This window comes from Choloepus didactylus, chromosome 10 (assembly GCF_015220235.1).
Source record: "Choloepus didactylus isolate mChoDid1 chromosome 10, mChoDid1.pri, whole genome shotgun sequence".
Lineage (NCBI taxonomy): Eukaryota > Metazoa > Chordata > Mammalia > Pilosa > Megalonychidae > Choloepus > Choloepus didactylus.
The window spans coordinates 66,487,092-66,507,149 of NC_051316.1; positions in this window are offsets into that span (position 1 = coordinate 66,487,092).

Genomic DNA, 20,058 nt, shown 5'->3' on the forward strand with positions numbered 1-20,058 from the left:
TCAATCGAATAGAGGGCATCTATGTAAAACCTACAGTGAGTTTCATACTAATGATGAAAGACTGCATACCTTTCCATCTAAGATCAAGAATAAGGCCAGAAAATCTGCTCTTGCCATTTCTGTTCATCATTGTATTGGGTTCTAGCCAGTGAAATCAGGCAATAAAAAAGAAGTAAAAGGCATTGAGACTGGAGATGAAGGAAGAAAACTATCTTTCTGCATGGATAGCATTATACTGTAGATAGAAAATCCTAAAGTCTCCACCTAAACAAACAAATTAACAAAATTCTAGAACTAACTAATGAGTTGATTAGGTCACAGACTCAAGATTAATATACAAAACTCAATTGTATTTGTATATACTAAAAAGGAACTATATGCTGTGTACTAAATCTGAAAATGAAATTAAGAAAACAATTCCATTCATAATAGCATCAAAAACAATAAAATATTTTGGAATAAATGTATAAGGATAACATTTTTATGCTGAAAACTACAACACATTGCTGAAAGAAAAAAAATAAGATACGAATAAGTGGACAAATATCCATGTTCATGCATTGGAAGTCATTAAAATAGAGTTCTCCCCAAAGTGATCCATAGATTCACCACAACTCCTATTAAAATCCCAGCAGGTATTTTTTGCAGAAATTGACAAGCTGATCCTAAAATAAATGTAGATGCAGAGGACTTAGAATAACCAAAGCGATCTTGAAAAAGAAGAAAAAATTGGAGTAAACACCCTGATTTAAAAATTTATTTCACTTACAACTTAAAAATGAAAAGACAAATAGCCCAATTTAAAAATGGGCGATGAACTTGAATGAAAAGTCTTCAAAGAAGACATACAAATGGCCAATAATCACATGAAAAGATGCTCAACATCATTACTTCTCAGGGAAATGCAAATCAGAAGCACTATGAGATACCACTTCACACCCAAGATGGCTATGATCAAAAAGACAGATAATAAGTGTTGATGATGATACAGAAAGATCAGAACGCTTATAAACTGCTGGTGAAATGAAAAATTGTACCTCTTTGGGAAACAATTTTATAGTTCTTCAAAAGGTTAAACACGGAATTAACATAAGAGTTGTCATTTGATCCAGCAATTCCATTCTTAGGTATATACTCAAGAGAAATGAAAACATGTTCACACAAAAACTTGTACACAAATATTCATAGCAGCATTATTCCTGATAGCCAAGAGGTGGAAAAGACCCAAATGTCTATCAGCTGATGAATGGATAAATAAAATGTAGTATATCCAGACAATTAAATATTATTCAGCCAGAAAAGGGAATGAAGTACTAATAGGTGCTACTAGATGAACCTTGAAAACATTATGCTAAATGAAAGAAGCCAGTCACAAAAGATCACTGTTCTAGTTTGCTAATGCTGCTGGAATGCAAAACACCAGAAATGGATCAGCTTTTATGAAGAGGGTTTATTTGGTTACAAAGTTACAGTCTTAAGGCCATAAAGTGTCCAAGGTGAGGCATCAACAATCGGGTATGTGCTTCTCTAGGCTGCAGTTTCTCAAAAATGTCACTCTTAGTTTCTCTTAGGGTGTTTGTCCTCTCTTAGCTTCTCCGGAGCAAGAGTCTGCTTTCAATGGCCTTCTTCAAACTGTCTCTCTTCTGTAGCTACTCTCTCAGCTTCTGTGCATTCTTCAAAGTGTCCCTCTCGGCTGTAGCTCCTCTTCAAAATGTCACTCTTAGTTGCTCTTCAAAATGTCACTCACAGCTGCACTGAGTTCCTTCTGTTTGTCAGCTCATTTGTATGGCTCCAGTGATTTAATTTAGACCCACCCTGAATGGGTGGGGTAACAACTCCATGGAAATTATCCAATTAGAGTCATCACCCACAGTTGGGTGGGGCACATTTCCATGCAAATGACTTAATCCAAACATTCCAACTTAATCCCCACTAATATGTCTGCCCCACAAGATTGCATCAAAGAATATGGCTTTTTCTGGGGGACATAATACATTCAAACTGGCACAACCATGTATTATATGTTTCCATATATATGAAATACTCAGACTAGGCAAATCTATAGGGAGATAAAGTATATTATTGGTTGCTAGGGCTGGGGTCAGGTGGGTAGAATTAGTGATTGATAATGAAATGATATGTGGTTTCTTTTGGGGACAATGAAAATGTTTTAAAATTGATTGTGTGATAGTAATACAACTCTGGATATATATATATATATATATGTAGATAGAGAGAGAGAGAGAGAGAGCAAGAGAGACTGAGAGAGAGAGCCATTGAAGTATACATTTTAAATAGGTAAATTGTATGGTGCCATAGTTTCCTGGTTGCTAAAACAAATACCATACAATAGGTTGGCTTAAACAAGGGAAACATATTGGCTCACAGTTTTGAAGCTAGGAGAAGTCCAAAACTGAGGCATCAGCATGACAGTGTTTTCTCCCTGACAACTGGCATTCTGGGGCTGACTGCCAGTGATCCTTGGTCCTTGGCTTTTCTGTCACATGGCAATGCACATGGCCATGTCTTCTCCCTTCTCCTTCAGTTCCATTGACTTCCAGCTTCTTCCTGTGGCTTTCTGTCTGTGCCTTAGAATTTCATTCTGCTTGTAAAGGACTCCAGTAATCTAGATTAAAACCCAACCTGATTGAGTTGGGTCACACTTTAAATGAGGGAACGTCTTTAAGAGATCCCTTGCAATTGGTCCACAACCACCAGAGTGTGGACTGAGATGAAGAACATGTCTAAACTGGATGCACAATTCAGTCCACCACATATGATATGTGAATTATATGTTTTATTTTTATCTACTTATTTATTTTTATTAGAGTTTTAAGCTTACAGAAAAATCAGGCATTACATACAGAGTTCCCATATACCAACCTATTATTAACAACTTGCATTGGTGTGGTACATTTGTTATAATTCATAAAGGAACATTTTCATAATTGTACTATTAAAACTTGTTATGAAACTATGGTACTGTCATAAGCCTAGCCATAAAGATCAATGGGACAGGATTGAAAGTCCAGAAATAAACCCTTTAATTTATATTCAATTGAATTTTGACAAAGATGCCAAGGAAATTCAATAGAAATGAAAACCACATATTATCCATTCGTCAGCTGATGGATATTTGGATTGTTTCTACCTTTTGGCTATTATGAATCATGCTGCTATGAACAATTGTGTAAACGTTTTTGGGTGGACATGTTTTCATCTCTCCTAGGAGTGAAATTGCTGTGTCAAATGGCAACTCTAACTTATTAAACTTATTGAATTATACAAGTAAAATGGATTGTTTACTGTATGTAAATTATACTTAACAAAATTCTTAAATATATCCATGTGTGTAAATGATCATTAGAATGTCTGAGGGCTTTGGCCTTAGTTCTGGTCTGATCTCTAATTTGCTGACTATCGTTGATGAAATTACTCTATCATTTCTAGTCTCAATTTCAACTATAAACTGAAAGAGCAGGACTACTTGATTTGCAAGGTCTCCTCCAGTTCTTCTACTAGTCTATGCATCTGGGTGCTTTCATGTGAATTGCGTCTCATGGGCCAGGAGACTGAAGATCAGACTTGGCTTTAGAAAAAGCTGCTACTCTGTGCTTTAGAGACTGTTAGGACGGGCGAGGATCTTGGAGATCAAGTATGGCTAGGTTATGCCCTTAACTGTGTAGGTGAGAACACTGATGGAGTAAGTGCCTTGTTCAAACTGAAACAGGCATTTAATAACCTAGTTGGGACGAGAATCTACTCCCCTGGCTTCCGTGATGATGTTCTTTTTCAGGAAAGAATGTCTTTTCTTGTATCCTTTTTAATTTCTCTTATTAGCAGTTGAAAGAGAAGCTTGTAGGTGGAGGAGGAAGAGTAAGCAAGAAATCATCCTCAGGTGCCTGCATTTGGCGTTATATCTTCATGCAGGTAGATGCTAGTCTAGAACTGAAAGCAGTTGAGGATCATGGGGAAGGGTGTTGCCATTTTTATGTCCAGCATCTTCCTTGAAGGATTGTAAACACACACTTCCCTTTTCTAACCATCTTTTCCCCCCTTTTCTCCCTATTACTGAAGAAAGTCATCCTAAGCACCAGCTTTCAGGAAAACTTCTGTTTATCCAACAGGTATTTTATTCATACAAAGGCCAAGTAACAAAAGGAATTACATAAAAGTCAAAGTACTGTAAACTCCCCGTAAATCCATGGCCTGTTTTCAGTGGTCCCATCCTGGTTTTGTTTTTGACTCTCAGCACATGGGTCTAGGTTCATTTCTCTTTCCTCTTTCATTGTTCACTGTTTTCTTGCTGTTTCTCACCTAAGGGTGAGATGCTTCTCAACTAGATTCCAGAGGATGCATTTGGATGCCAATTTGTCTGCCACCTTGTGGTTAGAATCATGTGTTGTAAGTTTAGTATGTTGAATTTAGAGAATTGGAAATTTACATTTGACTTTCAGGGCAGTAAAAACCTTAATATGCACTATAAACTGCAATAACAGCTGTCATTTATTAAGCACTTACTCTGTGCCAAGCATTCTGTGTAGCTCTCTACATGCATTAATACATTTAATTCTCAAAACAATCTTTGACACAGGGACTGTTATCTCCGTTACCCGAAGAAGCAACTGAAGTTCAGAGACGTTAAATAGAATGATCAGAGTCCTATAAAATAAGTGGACGAGGCCCCCAAGTCTGTCAGATTTTAGAGTTGAGCTCTTAATGCAAACCGTGCACTACCCTGCCTTTCAACCCATCTCATCCTAATCCAGTTTCATCTAATGCTCAAGTCTCACTACCATACTATTGTGAATGGTTTACATCATGACATGGAACTCACTAGCACCCCCATTCAGTATAGACTGAGTTCCTGCAACTTCTATCTAGTCCTTGTCCTATTTAACACAAATAAGTTAAAACCAGGCCTTTCAAATTTTATTTTTTAAGAAAATGTGACTCTTGCCCCTTGAGTTTTCTTTTCTTTACCCAAAGCAGTCTCAGTTCTTGAAGTCTCTATGCAGTAGCATCTTGAGCTTCCCTATCATCCTGCTTCCCTGCTTTCTCTCTTTTGAACATGTCCCAGGTTATCACTACCCCTCTTAAACACCACTCTTAAAATGTGATGTTTGGAACCCACAGGACAGAGGGGTCAGTAGCATCACCTTCCTCTTTCTAGTTTCTGTACCTCTTTTAATGCTTCCTACATTTTGCTTAGTCCTTTGGTTGGTCATGTTATTTGGTCAAATACCTTGAGTAATCCATTTTCATCTATAGATGGTTCAAATAAATTCAATTTAAAAATCACAGCTGAACACATAAGCCATCAAGAAATACTAGTTAAATGATCTTATATAGTATTCACTTTATCTAATTTCAGATTAATTGACCTGCTGATGATTTCATTTCTGTATCTTATACTCCACATTTGGCCAAGGATTTTCACTGATTCCTCAAAAAAATTCCCTTTCCCTGAGAGGAAGAAGAAACAGACCCTTCTTTTTGTGGAGAGCATGGCTGAGCCCGTGTGGTCTAGAAGAAGGGGGCAGGTCCTCTGGGCTCATTTCTCTCCTGACTGTTCTCCAAGCGGCATACTTGACAAGAAAAGATGCTAAGGAACTCTGCCCACTCCAAGTTTAGCCTTGATCTTGTTGAGCTGCAAAAATGTCTCTGTGTTAATGGCTAAAATTACCTAGTCAAGCTCTCTCCATTCCTGGCCTGTGTTTTCCATCATGTTTATTTGTAGTGGGAAGAGCTCATCTTCCAAAGTGGGCCAAAAGCAGATAGATTCAGCTCTAACCCCCACCCCACCCCACCCCCCCACCCCCGTTGGGGCATAATAGTTTTCTAAATCTGCCTGGGGACTTAGTTTAGTTCTGGATGCTTCCCTGTCACTTGGATTGAGGGCTTGTCCCCAGCATTAATTTATTGACAGAGATATAAATTTTTGCTGCCTATCGAGTTTTTAACCAGTGCTTAAGACTGAGTTTTAAAGCCCCGTAAAGATTAAAATTAAAAAGGCAAAATGCTTGCCGATTTCTGTATCTCTTAAAGCACTCAAGCAGTAGTTCCTCTCTGATGCCCTTAAATCCTGGGAACATTTCCCAAACCAGGCCCCCTGTCCTGTAATTCTACCTTAAAGCAACTTAATCTGTGTTTGAGGCCATTACCTGCTTCCTAAGGACCAATGCATAAGATGATTCAGTGAGATGGAATCCAAGCTGAACTTGTCATGTCTGATTTTTAGCACATGTATAAAGAATGTATTTAGCTGTCACAGAGAGATCTGACAGTTTGTGGGAGAAGTGCCATGTACAAAAGACCAGCAGTGGGCATTCCCAGCACACACCCACTTAAAGCATGCTGTTCTCTGAGCTGCTTCTTTCCCCAGAGCCAAACACACAGAATGGAGAGATGCTTCAAACACTGTAATAAAAAACAATAAAACAACCCCATTTACAAGGCACCAGAATAAGCAGAAACCATGGTTTTTGGGTCCACAAGGACAATGATGCAGGTAGAAACAAGTATCCAAAGGAAGTTTGCTCACCAAGAGTGCATTTTCATCACTGGATTAAAAGAATAAATGGAACGTTTGATTCTAGCTATCGTCAGAGATTGTGGAACCAACAGAATTTCTCAGCACTGGGATTTCTCATTTGTTGGGCTACACCTAGGCTCAGCTCCTAAAAACCTTCCTCCTTCCATCCTTTGGACACTTAAGCACCATCTGAACACAAGATATCACACTAAGCAGTTTATTATCTCATTCAACTTTCACAAATACCCTGTTTGGTGAACATTATTAACTCCATTTTAGAGATGGGAAAAACAAAACTAAGAGAGGATAAGAATCTGCCCCAATGCCGCATAGCAGCCAATGGAACATAAGGTCTTCATCTCTAAAGCCATATTCTTAACCACTATGCTGTTTCACGTCCCTTGGACCTTCTCAGATGTGTGCCCAATCTCTGCCCTGTACCCTTTCAGTTAAATTAAGTGTTAGGACTTTGGATCTTTGGATAATTGTATGGTATCTGAACAATCCCAATAAAAACTAAAAAAAAAAAAGAAAAAAAAGAAAAAAAAAATTAAGTGTTAGGATTATCCCCAGTTATCTAATGTTACCTCCAGGGAAATGATTCCCTAAGATTAAAAAAAAAAACTTACCATTTTCTCTGACAAAGGAGAGGCCTTGTAAAGAAAGAGATGCTCACCTAGTCTCCAGCTGTGCCAGTCGTCTGCACCCAGGCACCCAGCCTCCAGATGCCTGCAGTGCCAGCCAGCCATGGAACTGCCACTGCATGAGAGACCCAGGTGAGAACTGCCCATGTGAGCCATCAACCACAGAACCATGGGAGAGAGTGTTGTTTAAGCCACCATGTGTTAAAAAGTTTGTTATGCAGCAATGGATAGCCAGAATACTACTGTGAGAGAATCAGTATTTTCTCTCAGTTTCCCAGTCTCTCATAGTATGCCCAAGGCAGAAATACCTACTATCGCCCAAACACAAACAAACTAAAGGACAAACTAAATACAAAGAAGTTCCAAACCCGCAGATGACCACTGGCCACTCAATTGAATTTTATTGTTCTTGGGATAGAGATAGTAATTAGAATGTTAAGAAAAATTTTTTACTCTCCTATGTTGCCACATAATGCATTAGAACGGATCTGGGGGATCAAAGCTTTTAAGTTCATTATTTGTATAGTTTATTACAACATTTATACTTCTGACATGTTCAACATGTCTTTCTTGATTTTCCAAATGATACAGTTTACCAGAACTGCTAAAAAATAGCTCATGTCTTTGAAGACAGGGTGTAAATTCTCTGAATCATCAGATGGATCACCAGCGAACAAAACAGGGGTGGACCTCATATTTTACAAATGCTTCCTGTGTGCCAGAGACTTTCTGAGAATTATCTCATTTGATCCTTATTCAAAAGCTCAAGGAAGTTGCATTTCTCCCCATTTCATGAATAGGGAATGGATTCAGAGAAGTTAAGTAATTTGGGGGTGATTGAAGAGGCAGGGCTTTAACTCCAGGTCTGACTCCAAAATCTATTCTCTTTTCCCTCATGAATGTCACACATATGCAGCCAACTACTGTGTTTTCTCTGCAGATGTCAAAGCAATGTGAAGGGGTCTTTGCTGCCTCCATCTCTAAGGCAGGAGCCATTCCTTGACTTTTCTCCAGAATTCTATAGCCATCACTGAACCAAATGTATATTGCATGGGCAAAAGCTTGTGCTGCATTCTGCTCTCCCTCTATCTAGGTCCAGGATGTTGTGTTCCTGCCCTTGGAGAAAGTGGATACCTGCTGTGGTTAGTGCTCCCTGGTGTGAACATCACTAGGGTTACCCAGCTCTTGGGCTACCAACATGTTCTCAGGTGTTCAGTTATTCAGCACAGGGTCCTAGATGACCACATATCTTCATTTAAGAGGAAACAGAGGTCTTTACTTGTGAATGTCCTGATCTTTATGATGCCACTCATCTGTATCCCCCTCCCATCCCCATCACACACATTTATCATAGCTGTGCAGTCCCATTCACTGCTTTCATGTGTAGTGATAAACACCTCTCTTTATTACTCCATAACTGAATTCAAACTTCCTCACAAACTCCCCTTTCCCTCTAATGATGACAAGCACTTATTTTGCTATTTTAAGATAACTTGGTCACCTATAGTTTTAAATGTGGTTGCTTTTTAATTTAATTCTTTAGTTTAATCTAAACTCTCAATAGCTTTCATGGCTTCCTGGCTAGGGGCGATGCCTCTGTCCACATGCTGTCCTTTGTTCTTTATTGACTGTTGCTTTGCTGTCCCTCCCATCTAGGCCTCACACGTGGACCTCTGTCCTTGCTGCATCCTTGGCTGAAGCGTCTGTAGCTGGGGAAATCTGTGAGTCTCCTCCTGGATCCCAGCCTCACCACACCACTGTGGTTCCACCTGGGCTGTCAGGGATGGGGCTGACCCCTGAGACTCATCTGTGTCCTCATCCGGCCCCGGCTTGAAGTTGTCCCCTGATAGCTTTTGCTGTAGGGTCTCCTCTCTGAGCTGCCCAGGGCTCTGGCTGGCATGCTGACTCCCCTTTACCATGGAAACCATGGTCATCCTTAGTACTGTTCACCAAATAACTGTGGATTACACTTCCTGGGCCCCTTGTGGGTGGCTAGGGTCATGTGATCATTTGGCCCATTAACAAAAATGGATTGAAACAATCTAAATACTTAGGTGTCTTGGAAAAATCCTTCACAGTCCTCTTTCCTCTGCCAGAGCAACTATCAACATTCAAGATGACTATTACTTCCCCTCCATGGGTCCCTGAGTGTTGAAGATGAGTTGACCTCTCTGCCAACTGGTGATGGACATATAGTATAAGCAAAAAATAAGACTTTAAGTTTCTTAAACTTCAGGGCTGTTTGTTAGTGCAGCAGAACAGCCTATTCTGTTATAGGAGTTTTTTGCACATTACTTTTCCTTGCCCCATGGATACCAGGAAGACTTATGGGGTGGGAGAAGGAGACTATTTCAGGCCCTCGCTGCATAACTTGCCTTGTTGCCATATTTTCTGTGCTCTGGCTGCTCCATGGGACTGAGGCAGTCTGTGAGTATACTTCAGAAAGCAAGCCTCCCCTAATTTCAGTTACCTAAACCACACTGGATATTTCCATCCTGTCTCCATCCCTCACTGGTTTTGACTTTGAGGAGTGAGGCACAGAGCAGGGCCAGCTCCTGGTTCTCTCTCGTGATCCTCTCCAAGGTTTCCCCTGAACCAAGGAAGGATTTTTACCACTTTTGGTATGATAGGAACACTTACTTTTATATCATACCCTTCCTCATTCTCCACACTATGGCTAATTTTATAGACCTAAAACCCTAGTCTTCCAGGCTTGGCTTGTATCTTCTTCCACCCCTGATTTTTCTCCCCAAAAGTCCTGGCTCTTAACAAATCAAGGCACTTGGCCTCCAGACTTGTCCTAGCCAGGCGCAAAAGCTCTATTTTGAAATGGAAAGCTGAGTTTTTCCACTGAGGACCTTGATACAGAAAGCCAACTCTGCTGCCTGGCATGTGCGGGAAAAGAAATGGGGAAAAAATCTTTAAAATAAACCATCATTCAATATCATAGCCTCTTGCCGCCCACATCTGTGCACCCACCCAGGCCCCACCTCCTTTCCTGCCATTCGTGCTCTGATCCCAGCCTGGCTTTGCCTCTCATTCTCTTCTCATATCTGCTCTCGCTCTCTTTACTGGCCCTATCCCCTCTCAACATTTAAACGTCCTCATATTTTCCACATCAAAACAAATGTACAAACAAAAACTCAACAAAAATCCTTTCCTCGTTGATGCCGATTTCTAATTCTCTCTTCCACAGGTGTCTTGAAAGGGGAGTGTATTTACCATCCATTGCCCACTCCTATCCCTTCTAATCTGGCAGCTGAATCCAGTGGGCATGTGGCCACCTCATCTGACTTGACCTCTCAGCAGGGTTTGCTCCTATTGACCACTTACTTCTTCAAGCTCTCTCCTCCCCTGGACTCTCCTGTCCTTATGCCCTCCTGTTTTCCTCCTGTTCTTTGGCCGTTTCTCAGCCCACATAGCAGGTTCCACAACTGTGGTCACCTTTCAGCATTGCTGTTGCCTGGCTTCTGCCTGCAGCCCTTCTTCCTACTTACATCCTCCCTTCAGTGACCCTCATCCACCCACCTCCAAGGACTCAGAGACCACCAGATGGGCTCTCTTGCATTTGCTTTCCAGTCCTTTAAAGTTTGTTCTTTGCTCCTCTGGTAACTGGCCTTGTTAGCCTTCAAACTGAAGGTGGGTTTGCTGGGGGGTGTGGCGCTCAGGGAGGAGGCCCCTTGCCTGGGCAGTGCTGTGGCTCTCCCTTAGCCTCCCGATCTGTTGGCAAGGCCTTCCTCTGTGCTCTGGAAGGCCTGTCTTGTCCTGAGCTCGCCTTTGATCTCCACTGTTGCCATCTCAGTTTCTTGGAGGAGTAAATGTAGAGCCTCTTTCACTGTCCACTCCCTGATGAGAAATGGCCAGAGAAGTAGGAGGAAAGCCAGGAGGATGTCAGTTTCCAACAACGCTGCTGTTTCCTGTACAAATAGATTTTTTGCTCCATGAGGTCTCAGGTATTTCTCTCAGAGAGAACTTCAGCATTTGTGTGGGGCTGGGGCACGGCCTCAGTTGGCTTGTCACGTGAATACCACGCTTCTGAGTAGGATCGACTGTGCACTGGGTAGCGACAGTCTCCGTGTTGGGAAGGACTCTTCCAGACTGCAGCATGCCCTAGCCTTGAAACCCTTGTCCTGGCAGATCCCCCTGCCTCCATGTCTCTTACCCTTTCCATCCTGCTTGCTGCAGGTATCTGCTCAACTGTAAGCTTGTCTGAGAAGGCTTCTCTGGCCACCCTACATTAAATAGCACCCAACCAACCTTCTCTATCCCCTTATTTGGCTTTTTCTTTCTTCTTAGCAGTTATCACCATTTGACATATTCAAACCTATTGTCCTTCTCTCTCCGCTGGAATGTGACCTCCAGGAAGGCAGGGATGTTTGGTACTTTGTTGACTGCTGAATCGCCAAGGCGTTAAGACAGGGCCTGACATACTCACTACATATTTGTTCAAAAAAAATAAGTGAGCAAATGAATGAATCACAGTATCTCTTCCCATGAGAGTAGGTAATCTAGAACAGTAGTTTTTTTGTTTTGTTTTGTTTTGTTTTCTTGTTGGTTCTATCCTTTTTTTAAACTTTTGTTTTAATTAGAGTAACTGTAGGTTTACAGAAATATTATGCAAAAAGTACAGAGTTCCTATATATCCCCCTCCACAGTTTTCCCTGTTAACATTTTGCATTAGTGTGGAATCTTTGTTAAAATTGGTGAAACAATATTATTATAATGATATTATTAACTATATTACATAGTTTACAGTAGGGTTCATTGTGTTGTATAGTCCTATGGTTTTTTAAAATTGTTGTTCTGGTAACATATATACAACCTAAAATTTCCATTTTTAACCACTTTCAAGTATATAATTTAGTGGTGTTAATTACATTCACAATGTTGTTCCACTATCACCACCATCTATTACCAAAACTTTTTCATCACCCTAGGCAGAAACTCTATGCAATTTAAACATTAACTTCCCATTCCCCACCCCAGCCCCTGATAACATGTGTTCTAATTTCTGACTCCATGAATTTGCTTATTCTAATTATTTCATATCATTAAGATCAATATTTGTCCTTTTGTATCTGTTTTATTTTGCTCAGCATTATGTCCTCAAGGTTCATCCATGTTGCATGCTTCAGGACCTCGTTTCTTCTTACTGCTGCATAATAGTCCATTGTATGTATATACCACATTTTATTTATCCATCCTTCTATTGATGGACACTTGGGTTGCTTCCACCTTTGGACTATTGTGAATAATGTCGCAGTGAACAACAGTGGGCAAATATCTGTTTGAGTCCCTGCTTTTAATTCTTTTGGGTATATACCTAGAAGTGGGATTGTCAGGTCATATGGTTAGCCTGTACTTAACTTTCTGAGGAACTGCCTAACTGTTCTTTACAGTGGCTGCACCATTTTTCATTCTCATCAACAATGAACGAGTGTCCCTGTTTCTCCACATCCTTTGCAACACTTGTTATTTTCCATTTTTTTAATAGTAGCCATTCTAGTGGGTACAAATTGTCATTGTGGTTTTGATTTGCACTTCCCCAGTGGTTATTGATGTTGAACATTTTTTTCATGTGCTTATTGGCCATTTGTATATCTTCTTTTGAGAAATGTCTATGCAAGTCCTTTGTAGAGCTATAATTTTTAAACATCCTCAGAACAACCAAGCCAAAAGCTTGGGTTTCATCCTTGACTCTTTCCTCTCCCCAACATTCAGTATCACTGAACCAGTCAGTTCTACACATTGAATGTCTCTTGAACTTAGTCCTCATTTCTCTGCCTTTACTCCCAGCTAAGATTCACATCATCTTTCACCAAGTTATGGCCTCAATCTCATGCCTACTCTTTCTGACTTTAGTTCCTCATCTTCCAAATTAAACTTTGCACTGTAGCTAGAGGGCTAGAGGGTGTTTCTAAAACCCTAAGCTGCTAATGGCACTATCTAACGTAAAGAACTCCAAATACTTCTCATTTCCTCCAGGGTAAACCTCAACTCTTGCATGACAAATACAGCTCTTGATATCTGGCTTCTACTTAACTCTGCAGCCTTATCTCTAATAGTTTTCTCCCTACACTCAGGTCTCCACCCATTGTCCCCTCTGTTTTCTGCACCTATCCAGACAGACAAAGGAGCATGGATTGGGAAGGGCAATCCTAAACCAAGAGTCTTCATAGACTCCAAAACAAACCAACGAACAGCCACACAGTTTCTGCTGCTTCCCACCCCAACTTCCTTCTGTGTTCACAGAGGGCCCTGTGTTTCCCTTTGCCAGTTATGCAAATATAACACTTTGTTTTAATTTCTTGCTTATTAATCTCTCAGACTGAGTTCCTTGTGGGCAGGGTCTTCTTATGTATCATTTGTGTGTACACAGTTTCAAAGGTGGCAAAAAGGAAATATTGGTTGAAAATACAAGTGAATATAATTTTAACAAACACATTAACTATATTCACACAAATTGATAGAAAAATAGCAACAGTCTTAGAAAATGGGAAAAAACTAAGTTATTTAAAAATAATTCATCTTCCTAATAAAACAGTTCTCATATTTTGCATTGTACCTTATCCAGGATATGTAGTGTTTATTGAAATATTATTTTTGTGTTAGGTGTACCTGCATGCTTTAAAAGTGAATGTCTCTTGTATAGCGTGTAGAAAAAATATAACCTGCTATCCTGAAAGAACTCAGCTGAATTCGCTGATACGTATGTTTTGGCATTTGAAAACTGGAGTGTGTTTAGCATGTTAGCATGTTCCTCATGCAGGTGCAGGACAGTGGGGTGGCACTTCTCTGGGTTGCTTTCCCAGCTTCCCCTCTTCCTGCCTTGGGGTTGATGGCACTCAGAAATGGAAGCGGTTGTACAGTCTCTAAAGTCTATTTGATCTTTGGCCTAGTTATTGAATTTGCCACAAAGGAGGCCAATTAGTTCCAGGTGCGATGCCTGGGTCTCTGATGTGGAACTTCCCTGTTGGGAAGTTGGCTCACACCTGCCTGCAAAATGGGCCCCCCATCATTAGCAAGCCTCTGTTTGCCCACAGACTGGGAAGGGAATGCTGTTAGCTTGTTTTATTGCAAAGTCAGTGTCCCATATCTCCTTGAGAATGAAGTGTGCATTTAGTGATTTTCCTTTCAAAATGTGAGAATTCAGTGCTATTTAAAACATAGAAGAAATGACCCGCTGAAAGATTATGTCTCAAAGCACACTTTTATTGAAAAAACTTATTTTCTCCTCTTTACTAGTTCAGAAAAGACATCTGTGTTGATGAAGCCATTCTTGCCTCTCATTTACGGTGTGGCTCTTTTTGCCCAAATGGGTGATCTGTCTCCAGGGAGAATGACATAACAGTTTCTTTCTCCCATGAAGGAGCATAAAGAAAAACCGTGCTGAATTTCACATACTGTAAAACGCCTTGCTTAATGCTTTCCAGCATAGAGTACTCATCTTAAACACCCTTGCAATGTTCCCAATTACAGTGTTCCATTTTCCAGCGCCTGGGAAAACCACTTTTACTATTTGTTGTACACACTTGTGGATCCATGTTTTCTTTTTCAACCAAGAATTATAGTAAACTCTCAGCAGCTGATGTATATATAGGGAACTTACACTGTTCATTCTTTAAAAAGCTCCCTATAGTATCAAATATATCACAAAATTCACAGGGCAGGAAGGCAGCCCCAACTCCCTAAATGCTTGTGGCTCACTCCGTTCATCCCCCAACTCCTGCCAGGCCCCCAATCCCTGGAGTTTAAACAGAGGCCTATGACCTCAATCTTGAACTTTGGGGCGATTGTCCACACCCAGATGTAAAGAGCATCTAAGAGCAGAACATAAGGATCTGATTAGGAAATGTGTTCAGGACGTTGGATGGTTATATACCAAGAAATATACTCTCATTCTTATGTAACATTTAAACCAGCGAGCAGTTTATGATTGATTAAGAAATATTGGAATTCTATAGCATAGGGAGTGAACTAGCAAAGACTGTTTGTGTTACCCATTCAGCCTCAAAATGGAAACAGAGGAAGTACCTTATTTGTAATGCTCATGTCTAACTTAAAAATCAAACACATTCAAGAGTAGAATAAGGTAAGTTTGTGTTTTCTGCATGATGTAAAGATAACAATTATTAACCAGGTACCAAACTTTTTTTAATGTTGAGATAAATTTCAAAAAATCATATCCTTATTGTAACTTTCATAAAAATGGACTATTTTCATAGCACCAACAAGGAAAAATATAACTATTAAACCACAATCTTATATTCTAGCCACTGTATTTCCTTTGGGCATCAAATTTTCTAAAATTTCCTAAGATCATTGTCTGAAGCATGTTTAATGTATCTCCTGATCTTTGGAATGGAGGTTAAGGCATAAAACAGAATTGCAATTTTTTGAAAGAAAAGAATCTTCTTTAGAGACTGTGCTTAAAAAAAAAATTAAAATAGCCAATTTGATGCCTTATAAACTTAAAATGACACTGGTCCTCAATGATGTAAAATTCTTGTTTCCTAGAAGTTACTGAGAGATTAAGGACATATCATGAACTAAGAGGTCAATTAGATTATCGATGTAGTATTCATGAACCCACAGGTAGTGCTAGGAAGAAGAGGATCAGAAATGATGGGGAGGCAGTTGCCATACAATAGTACTTTGAGCATTTGAAACTTTAAGAAAGCTGTGACTCATTTCATTCTTCGTACATAATTTAGCCACTAACCATTTGATACTGATGTACAGAAAAAGACCTAAAATCAGTGGTAAGATATATTCTTCTAACAGAAACCTTTCATTTCAATTATTAGGAGTTAGCAATTGTGGTAACTTGGCCCTCTTGTTATGATTATCAAGGAAAACAACAAGACCTATATTATGGAGGTTTGCCAGTGTCTATGTCGTAACTAATTGCACTGTGGATATCACACACCTCAGATTCTTTTTGAATGAAGTGGAGTATAAATAAATACAATCTAATAAAACACTCAAGCATAATTGAGCAAAGATTTTTATTTCAAATATGTGAAATTAGAATCAGGAAAATACTCATTTCCTATAACATTTCTAGATTTCTACATGTTTTTAAGCTTTGTTACTTGTGAGTTTCTTTTTTTAAACAAATTTTCCTATTTCAGCTGAATTAGAAACAACATTTACAACATCAATGCCTTACTTGTTTGGGAAATATGATATGCTCTAGTGATTCCCTGTAGGAATACAGAAAATGTCCCTAATAGTTAAGCTGCAAGATGTGTCATCTGGGGCATTTTTATAAGCTCTCCATAGACAATTCTGGATACTCCTGGATATAAGCAGATGTTTCCTTCATTTAAATGACCCCATGGTTAATGTACCAGTAGAAAGGAAGGTGTTTTCAAAATTTTATACACATTGGATGAGTCATCCTGCATGCACCAGGCATATATATACGTTTATGTCTCAGGAAAGACCTGGAAATTACTTGATTTATTATGCATTATGTATAATTGTTGGTTCAGATTTATTCAAGTTGAGAACTGTAATGGATTTTTTGAGTCTCTCCTCTTTATTAATGCATTTCCTCTCTCCTTTCACTGTGTTGTTGATAGTTTGCTCTTCCTCCATTAACCCCTCGGAAAGAATGTCTGTCAGGCTGTGGTATCCTACTAGCCATAAATCCTGTTGTTGGCCTGCTCTAATATCCTGCGTTCCTCCCTCCAATATTTGAGACACTTCCCAATGTTCCCTTGGTCTGCAGAGTGCATGACACATTGGAGAGCAAGACCAAGTGTGCTTCCTTTTGTTTTGGAGGTAAACTGAGAAAATTCTTACAGCAAATCATTTGCATTCTCAGTCTCTTCATCATCAGCTGACATCTCCTTTCCTAAAGCAAAAATCGTAGACTGTAACCTGACAGGTACACTGTCTTCTAGGTGAGATCACATTGCTCTTGAATTTAATGCTAATATGGCAAAATGCTTTTGACTTTTTAACCAATGGGATTTCCCCCACCTTCCTTTTGGTATTTTTCACTTTCCCTTGCTCCCTGTTCAAAGGAGCAGATAGCCTTTGGGAAGGGATGCAACAGAACTGAGAGCTTCCCTAGTTATTGATTCCAAAAACCTAAGCATGATAAGTACATTATACTAGCTGCCTTAGAGGCAAACCTCAAGAGGAAAGGAGCATCATGCAGGGGCCTCAGATGGTAACCTTACTGATATCTGTGTCAAGCAAAAGAGTTTGGCTTCCTTCTACCTATTATCCCAGGCTAGAAAATATCCCAAATAATTGGGGTTGGTAAGTAGACAGAAGGTTGCTATTACCAGAAGTTTGGAGTTTCTTTATGGAGTAGAGGTCCAGGGAGCTGTCATACTCCAGGGAGCTGTCAAGACACTGGGGAGGGAATAATCTTTCCCTACTGTATTTAGACAGATGATGCCACAGTCAGCCTCACTGAAATTTGTGTGCTTCAAATGCGATTTGGAGGAAGAGGAGAAGCCACCAGGCTAAATAAGGAGCCATGCAAACATGAGCAAAGCCTGTGTCAGGACAACCAGCATACAGAGATGAGCTGAGGACCAAATGTCCCCACCCCTCCTTCAATAGAAATAAACCCCCATCATGTTGGCACATGTTCCTGAATATTATGGTGACCTGAGAGAGAAATTAAATTTTGGCATTTTGTTGCTCTTTTTACAACAGTGACCTTATTTCATTTATGAGTGATAAATGCCTATTATAAAAAAAAATAATATACAAAGAAGAAAAGCAACAAATCATGCTAAATACCACCACCTAGAGATAACCTTTGTTAACAATTGGTGAACCTCATTCTAGACATATCTCTCTGGGAAAGCACAGATAAAAGGATAGATGTCGAGATTCTTTGGATAGATGAATAGATAGATTGAAGTAAGTTTATTGAAATGGGATCATACTATATTGCTATATTTAAATGAGAATGATTACATTTAATTTTTTTACAAGCAAAATAGTGATTATTTTATTAATATTTTATACAAAATATGTATTATGTATAATATTGTGATTTTTTTTAGTTTTTTTTATTATTCATGTTGTTGAGATATATTCACATACCACGCAGTCATACAAAACAAATCATACATTCGATTGTTCACAGTACCATTACGTAGTTGTACATTCATTACCAAAATCAATCCCCGACACCCTCATTACCACACACACAAAAATAATCAGAATAATAATTAAAGTGAAAAGGAGCAACTAAAGTAAAAAAGAACACTGGGCGCCCTTGTCTGTCTGTCTGTTTGTTTCCTTCCCCCATTTTTCCACTCATCCATCCACAAACTAGACAAACGGGAGTGTGATCCCTATGGCCCCCCCTAATCCCACTGTACCACCTCATAAGCCACATTTTTATACAATTGTCTTCAAGATTCATGGGTTCTGGGTTGTAGTTTGATAGTTTCAGGTATCCACCACCAGCTACCCCAATTCATTAGAACCTAAAAAGGGTTGTCTATATTGTGCGTAAGAGTGCCCACCAGAGTGACCTCTCGGCTCCTTTTGGAATCTCTCTGCCACTGAAGCTTATTTCATTTCCTTTCACATCCCCCTTTTGGTCAAGAAGATGTTCTCCATCCCACGATGCCGGGTCTACATTCCTCCCCGGGAGTTATATTCCACGTTGCCAGGGAGATTCACTCCCCTGGGTGTCTGATCCCACGTAGTGGGGAGGGCAGTGATTTCACCTTTCAAGTTCGCTTAGCTAGAGAGAGAGGGCCACATCTGAGCAACAAAGAGGCATTCGGGAGGAGGCTCTTAGGCACAATTATAGGGAGGCCTAGCCTCTCCTTTGCAGCAACCGTCTTCCCAAGGGCAAATTCTGTGGTAGAGGGCTCAATCCATCAAACCACCAGTCCCCTATGTCTGTGAGCACATTAGCAACCATCGAGGTGGGGAAGCCCAACACCCCTGCATTCTCCACCAGCTCCTCAAGAGGGTTCTGCATATTTTTTCCTTGTTTTTTTTTTTTCTAAATCAACTGTATAAAAAATAAAAAAAATAAAAAACAAATAAAAATTAAAAAAAAACAACATACAGTAAAAGAACATTTCAAAGAGACCATAACAAGGGAGTAAGGAAAAGACAACTAACCTAAGATAACTACTTTACTTCCAACATTTTCTTACTCTACCCCAAGAAAGTAACCTAATATAGCAACATTTCTGTGAACTTGGTCCTACTATACCCATCAGAAATTAACAGACCATAGTCATTCCTGGGCATTCCCAGAACGTTAAATTTACCCATGATAGCTTACCTGTTCTTCTTGGATTATTGTTCCCCCTTCCTTAATTGCTCTCTATCGCTAGTTCCCCTACATTCTACATTATAAACCATTTGTTTTCCATTTTTCAAAGTTCACATTAGTGGTAGCATATAATATTTGTCTTTTTGTGCCTGGCTTATTTCGCTCAGCATTATGTCTTCAAGGTTCATCCATGTTGTCATATGTTTCACAACATTGCTCCTTCTTACTGCTGTGTAGTATTCCATCGTGTGTATATACCACATTTTATTTATCCACTCATCTGTTGAAGGACATTTGGGTTGTTTCCATCTCTTGGCAATTGTGAATAATGCTGCTATGAACATTGGCGTGCAGGTATCTGTTCGTGTCACTGCTCTCCGATCTTCCAGGTATATACCAAGAAGTGCAATCGCTGGATCGAAGGGTATCTCTGTATCTAGTTTTCTAAGGAACTGCCAGACTGACTTCCAGAGTGGCTGAACCATTATACAGTCCCACCAACAATGAATAAGTGTTGCAATTTCTCCACATCCCCTCCAGCATTTGTACTTTCCTGTTTGTTTAATGGCAGCCATTCTAATTGGTGTGAGATGGTATCTTATTGT